The following is a 7,512-nucleotide window of genomic DNA, read 5'->3' as shown; positions in this document are numbered from 1 at the left end:
AACATCAGAGAATTACACTATGCTCATGATGTTCCAGAACTGTTACAGCCAAAGCTTAGAACTAGTCGAGTTGCTGGATCGAGAAGTTTGGAGCAGTTTTTTGAGAAAAGACATCTGTGGGTTTATGATGGGAAATTGCTCAGTTGTTTTAAGAAATTTGAGATGGGACAGTAGGCCTAATGCTGAAAATGCTTGTGAAATTATCAAAAAAATCACAGTAAAATGGTAAACACTTTAAAATAAGGTCTCATTGGTTAACTTTAGTTAATGCATTAGTTTATATGAACTATTACCTTACTACATTTTACAGCATTTATTAACCTGGTTAACAAATGGAACCTTATTTTAAAGATTTACAGTCAAATTGTGTTCTTCTAATAATGACATAATGTAGCTAGAGATGATATAAAGTAGGTATTTTATGTATTTATGTGCAGTTTTTCAGTTTGATACTAAAAGGTGCTTTGACTTTAAGAATTTTCCAACAATGCAGTTTTGAATATTTGCTGGATTTAGTACTCATAATCTCATAACATTATACTGTAGGCAGTATTTCAGTAAATTCTCAAACCTTTATTGGAAAATTAAAGATTCAGAAAAGAACTGTGACCCCTTTTTCAACCCATCCGTTGAGACCATTACCATTTCAGTTCAGAGTTTCAACATCACTAAGTTATGCAGATAAAACAATGCTGCCTTCTTGTGTTCAGTTTTATCTACGTTTCTCTCACTTCGTCTCGCCATGTATACACAAGTGAATTTGCATAAATGTAAAATACATACATTTATATGTTATGGTTTTTATGGTCATTTTGTTGCCAGCGCAGTGTATCATCTGTATGCATTCTCTGTTTTAAAAGAAGTTTAATGCTTGGGTTGAGAAAATCCCATTTAGAAATCATTATCTTACTAAAAACCTCAGTATACAATGAAAAACTAAAACTTGGTGTAAACAATTTTGACTCAGAATTTGCTAGTAAATTTCACAATTTCAAAGAAACAGCAAGTAGCACATTTGACTTACGCATTACATTTTGAAGTGTAAAGAAAGTAATTTTTTTGTGAAATATACTCCAATAATATTTTTTTAATTTATAACTTCAAAAAACATTTGTTACAGTGTACGATTCAATCCTCTAATTATTTGGTAACACTTTATAATAACTGCATGCTATGATTCATTAGTTAAGCATTAGTAAATAGTTAATTCATCATGGATAAAGCATTAATAGACACTAGTAAGCTGTTTGAAAATACATCTAGAAATGCTTTATTCTTGATTTATAAGCATATCTATAAGGTGTTATAATGGTGTAAGTAAATGTTTAAAGGAACATGCCGACTTTTTGGGACTTTAGCTTATTCCCCGTATCCCCCAGAGTTAGATAAGTCCACACATATCTTTTTCATCTCCGTGCGTCCCGTAACTGTGTCTGACGCACCCACCGCTAGCCTAGCTTAGCACAAAGACTGGATGTAAATGGCTACAGCTAGCATACTAATCCCAATAAGTGACAAAATAACGCAAACATTTTCCTATTTACATGTTGTGATTTGTATGTCACAGAGTGTACAAATAACAAGGTCATATATATAATACCGTTATATATATATGTATAAATTTATGCAAATATACATGTATAAATACCGGGAACTATATTCTCAGAAGGCGAAGCAATGCTACTTGGGCGGAGTGATACTGCAGCACCTGAGACGTGCCGTGGTGAGGAGCAGAGAGTTCGTTCAGAGTTGGAGTAATAGAGTCAGCAATAGATAGTAAAAGCATAGTTTACAATCATGGGTGTTCGCTGTATTGTAAAGAGCTGCGACAATAAACAAGAAAGACCAGGTAATACCATGATGTTTCATAGAATTATAATCAAAAACGCTGACCCGATGAATCAATGGCTACTTGCTCTGGATATCGATCCAAACACACCTAAAGAGATCATCAAGGACCTTCGTGTTTGCTCAGTACATTTCACAGAGGACGACTATTTTGAGAAATTGGAATTTGTCATACGGACAATGAAACGTGTGCTGAAGGAAATGGCCATCCCATCGATAGCACACACGGGACAAAGTGGATCACCTGTGGCTGCGGTACGTGTTCCGTTATGTTTTTAGATGACTAGCCTACTGTAACAGTGCCATTAGCTAGATCTAATGTAACGTTAGTGACACTATTATATGAATAGGGTGGTAACTACTATTGCAGTTGTCCCCGGGCTCCATGTATCCCCTGTAATGTTAGTGTTGTGTTTTCACGAACGCGCTCTATCGCCCCAGTAACAAATGAGCGGAGCTAGAGGTAAACTTAGTCACGTTGGTTTTGTTGACGTTAGAAACAACAGTGCGTCTCAGGTGCTGCGGTTATCACTCCGCCCAAGTAGCAGTGCTTCGCCTTCTGAGAATATAGTTCCCAGTATTTATACGGTTAAAAGATGTCTGTGTCTCATATGACCTTGTAATTATTACACTCTGCGACTATACAAATCACAACATGTAAATAGGAAAATGTTTGCGTTATTTTGTCACTTATTGGGATTAGTATGATAGCTGTAGCCATTTACATCCCGTCTTTGTGCTAAGCTAGGCTAGCGGTGGGTGCGTCAGACAGAGTTACAGCACGCACAGAGATGAAAAAGGTATGTGTTGACTTATCTAACTCTGGGGGATATGGTGAATGAGCTAAAGTCCAAAAAAGTCGGCACGTTCCTTTAAAAATCTTTTTAAATGTACATTTATACATCTTAGACATATAGTAATAGTTACTCAGTGTGTTAACAAATGCGGTAACACTTTACAATAAGGTTCATTAGTTAACTACTTTGGCTAACATAAACTAAGAATGAGCAATACTTATTCAGCATTTATGAATCTTACTGAATGTTAATTTCCACATTTACCATAACATTATTAAAATCAGACGTTGTATTTGTTAAAATTAGTTTATGTACTGTGAACTAACATGAACAAACAATGAACAGATTAATTTTTAGTAACTTATATTTAAAAAGATTAGTGAATACTGTAACAAATATATTGCTCATTGTAAGTTGATGTTAGTTAATACATTAGCTAATGTTAACTAAATAACCTTATTGTAGTGTTAGTTACCATAAATGCTTTATTAACGTATTCCTATTCCTATTTATAAATTATAAATAAATAATTCCTATTCCTAGTTATAAAACATTTAGTAGTTGTCAGTTTTACTTTTGTCAGTAATGGGTAACTAATACTGGTTTTATTATTATTATATATCCCATCATGTTATGGTTGTGCTCTTGTTTTTCAAAACCACAAATACAACACCCTTCAGTCTCACTATGATTGTAAATTTTTTCTGCATCATGAAATAAATCAGGAATCTGGGTTTGAGTTAAATAAGTGTGAATAAATACATTTATTAAGCATTTATTACATATAAGTTAAAAATGTCTCACTATTTGGCAGGTAGTGTGTTAAAGTTGCCCTTTTTATTCATTTAGTTGTAACTGCTTATCAATAATGTATAAGGTATTTGAAATTAATTATTATTCATAAACAAACACCTTTATTAACCCTTTACCAAAGGAACCTTATTGTAAAGTGTTACCAAGAAAGGTTTTGTTGTTTGCTGTGCTCCAGTATTTCCTTTTGAAACATGTATTTTTCTCTTATTCTCTTATTATTTAAAACATGAGTTGTACCTGTGTCACATGCTGCAATGACGACTGAATCACTCCTCTACATATTCTCTAGAAACCTAATTCATTCCATGTCGGAGTAAGGTTCACTGTTTTTTTGGTCAATCTAATCTTGTTTTTTGGTGATTTCTTAAGTACTCAACAGATAATGTGAAGAATGACTAAACCTGTGGGAATCAGATGTGCGGTTACATGCAGACAAGACAAAAATCACGGGTGCACATTCCAGTAGCCTCTGTTTCACTATTAGTCATATATCAGTAATAAAACCAATAAATGGCGTCATGATATACATTTTTTTCTAGCTTTAGCACTATATGCACAAGCATTTTTTCAATCATGTTATAGAGTGTGTGTAGGTTTGACTATAGGCTACTATACTGTCCAAACTGTCCTCCTTAAAGGGTTAGTTCACACAATAATGTAAATTCTGTCATCATTCACTCCCCCTCATGTCGCTCCAAACCCGTAAGACTTTAACTGTGAGTTGATGAATGTTTCTATGTGAGTAAAAGCCTAAATTCAATCTGTTCATCACATAAAGCGATGGTGTCACTTCAGAAAATGTTGGTCTAAACTACTCAATTTGTAAGAAAACCCTTTCAATAAAACAATAAAACCCACTATCTAAGGGGAAGATTTCAGAGAAAGAGCATAAAAAGAGCATTGCCCAAACTTTTACAGCTAATTAAAAAAACATACAGTACCAGTAAAAAGTCAGACCTTCTCCTTTATTTTTGTTATTTTCTAAATTTTACATTAATACTGAAGACATACAATCTATGTGTCACAAACTGCTCCGAGACGCGTAGGTTGAGGATCCAAATGAAGTTTATTTAAAGAGTTGTCCAGAATCGTAATCCAAATCCAGGCAAGGATTATACACAAGCAAACAATCCTTGAACAAACATGAACACAGGAAAAACAGACAGAACGCTCAGAAATGCAGTGTAAACAACCAACAAGACTTCGCAGATAATGAATGAGAAAACCGGGATAATGAGACGCAGGTGAATGTGATAATGGACGAAGACTCCAGAGAGTGAGTTATGGGAGATGTAGTTTGTGAGGTAATGACAATAGTCTGATGTGGAGTGGCTCTCAAGTACCCCTTTTCCACCAAAGCGTTTTGAGAGCCGGTTCGGAGCCGGTGCCTGCGCGCGAACCAGTTCTTTGTGTTTCGACAGCCAAAGAACCGGTTCTCGGCCAGGAAAACTGGTTCCAAAGCGGCACCAACTCTTTGCTGGACTAGAACCAGAGAACCGTTCTTTTACCACGTCATGCTTACGTCGGGGGCTGGGGGCGGGTTTAGATGTGTTGTATACATCTTTTCTGACCGCAAAGCCAGGAGAAACATTTGCAGAAACACGATGTAGTCCGCCATTGTAATTGTTATGCTTGAAGTTGGCGCAAGCGTTTCTAGCTTTTTTTTTATTTTTTTTATTGAAAACATTATGTAAGCAAATAAGAAAACAGTCACAAAATAGAACAAATAAACGGAGAGAAAAAAAAAGACAAGACAGGTGTACATAACTAATCAGAAAAGATTACATATCAAAGGAAAAGATTAAAAGACTTACATATTTCAATTGTTTTTAAAGCCTTCTTGGTTCACGAGTTAGAGATAATCCCAAAGTAATGTTGTACTTGCAAGCGTTTCTAGCTGAGACGTAAAGCGACGTACACAGTGACGTAACGACGTCGTTCGCTGGGCGCTCTAGAAGTGGAAAAACAAACAGGTTCTGAGGAGGTTCGCAAGTTGAACCAACTCCGAACCAACTTTGAACCAGCACCAGTTCCGAACCCGTTCTTTTTTGGTGGAAAAGGGGTAAAGGGCACTCCAGCTGGTGACTGTTACACTATGAAAGAACATATATGGAATTATGATGTAGTAAACAAAAAAAGTGTTAAACAACCCAGAATGTGTTTTATATTTTAGATTGTCGGAAGTAGCTACATTTAGCTTTGAAGACAGCTTGGCAAACTAATGGCATTCTCCCAGTCAGCCTCATGAGGTAGTCACCTGGTTGAATGGTTTTCCAGCAATCTTGAAAGAGTTCCAAGAGGTGTTGGCTGCTTTGCAAACCATCTCAATTGGATTTAGATCAGGTGATTGTGGAGGCCAGGACATCTGATGAAGCACTCCATCACTGTCCTTCTTGGACAAATTGCTCTGACATAACCTAGAGGTGTGTTTGGGATCATTGTCCTGTTGGAAAACAAAAGATGGCCCATTACTGTAAGTGCAAAGCAGATGGGATAGCATGTTGCTGCAAAATGCTGTAGTAGGCATGCTGTTTATATGTGCCTCAATTTTGACTAAGTCACCAAAAGTGTCACCAGAAAAGCACCCCCACACCATCACACCTCCTCCTCCATGCTCACATGGGAACCACACATTCAGGAACCATCCGTTCACCCTCTACAACTAACAAAGACACAGCGTTTAGAACCAATAATCTCAAATCTGGACACTTTTCCACTGACCTAATGTCCATTCCTTGTGTTTCTTGGCCCAAGCAAGTCTCTTCTGCTTGTTGTTCTTCAGAAGTAATGGTTTGTTTGCTTCAATTCGACCAAGAAGGTGTAAAAGGCCAGGCTTGATCGGCCCAAATAAGGATTTCCAGTTTGCGGGTTTTCTCATATGTATTAACTTATTTCATCTGACTCCATAAATTAAAAAGTTTTAATGATATCTCTACATCATTAAGTGTGTGCAAATGTCCGACTATTCTTTTTAACTCTTTACTGAAAATAATGGCAAAGTCGATTAAAATAAAAATAAATGTTTACAATTTATTATGTCAGGTAAATATATCACACCAGTTACATAATCAGTTCAAAGATAATAGACAAAAACATCGAATGCTCTAGTCTAGAGAGAAGGTGCAATACCTTGAAATGTCAAGGTAGTGCATCTTCTCTCTAGAGCATTCGATGTTTGTGATGACTTTGTTTTCTGTAAAATCGATGTCATCGTTTCTGACTATGTTTGTTTTCTGTAACTCATGTATTATATAATACATGAGTTACAGAAAACTGTGAAAATCCAACAATGATTCTAACTAAAACTTTTTAGTTATCTTTACTTAATGTCTTAACTTAATTGTAAAAATCTAGTAATCTGTACTATTCACATATTATGCTTTGTTTACTCAGAAAACCAAAGTTAAGATTAATTGATTGGTTTGAGTGCGTTTTTTAATGCAAGGAAATTCTTAATGTACTTTTCACTCATTTCCTCCACTTCTGCAGTTATTTTTCTCTGTTTGCATTCACTCATTTCTCAAAGTCATCTTGAATGTTAAATTGTCAATACAACTGAAAAATTTGAGAGAAAATCAGTTGACTTCATAAATTGATGTTGATTTTCCTAAAATATTTTTAGTCACCATTATGGTGATTAGTGATCCCTTAGGTTGGGCACTTGGAACTTCATTGCAATTCTCTTCCCATTGATGCAGCGATGCAACAAGACATCAGTTATTTGGTGTCAAAGAAAGAGAAGATATATACGTGTGTATATATATATATATATATATATATATATATATTAGTGGTGGGCCGTTATAGGTGTTAACGTGCTGCATTAACGTGAGACTCTTATCAGGCGATAAAAAAAATATCGCCTTTAATCTATTCTCAAAGTTGTGTTAGGATCATAAAATAGCTTTTTCGAATATCGTTATTTTTTCGCGCAATTCCATGTGTAGCCTAGTATATTTGACAATTGACGCCGCGCCTATACTGTCACAGATCGCGCAACAGGGTATTTTTCTGTCAGGGACACAAGGTGTATACTTTTACATGTTACATTGGG

The sequence above is a fragment of the Siphateles boraxobius genome, unplaced genomic scaffold (assembly GCF_051911475.1).
Source record: "Siphateles boraxobius isolate OS27281-9 unplaced genomic scaffold, OSU_SipBor_1 60, whole genome shotgun sequence".
NCBI lineage: Eukaryota > Metazoa > Chordata > Actinopteri > Cypriniformes > Leuciscidae > Siphateles > Siphateles boraxobius.
This window is presented reverse-complemented; position numbering follows the sequence as displayed.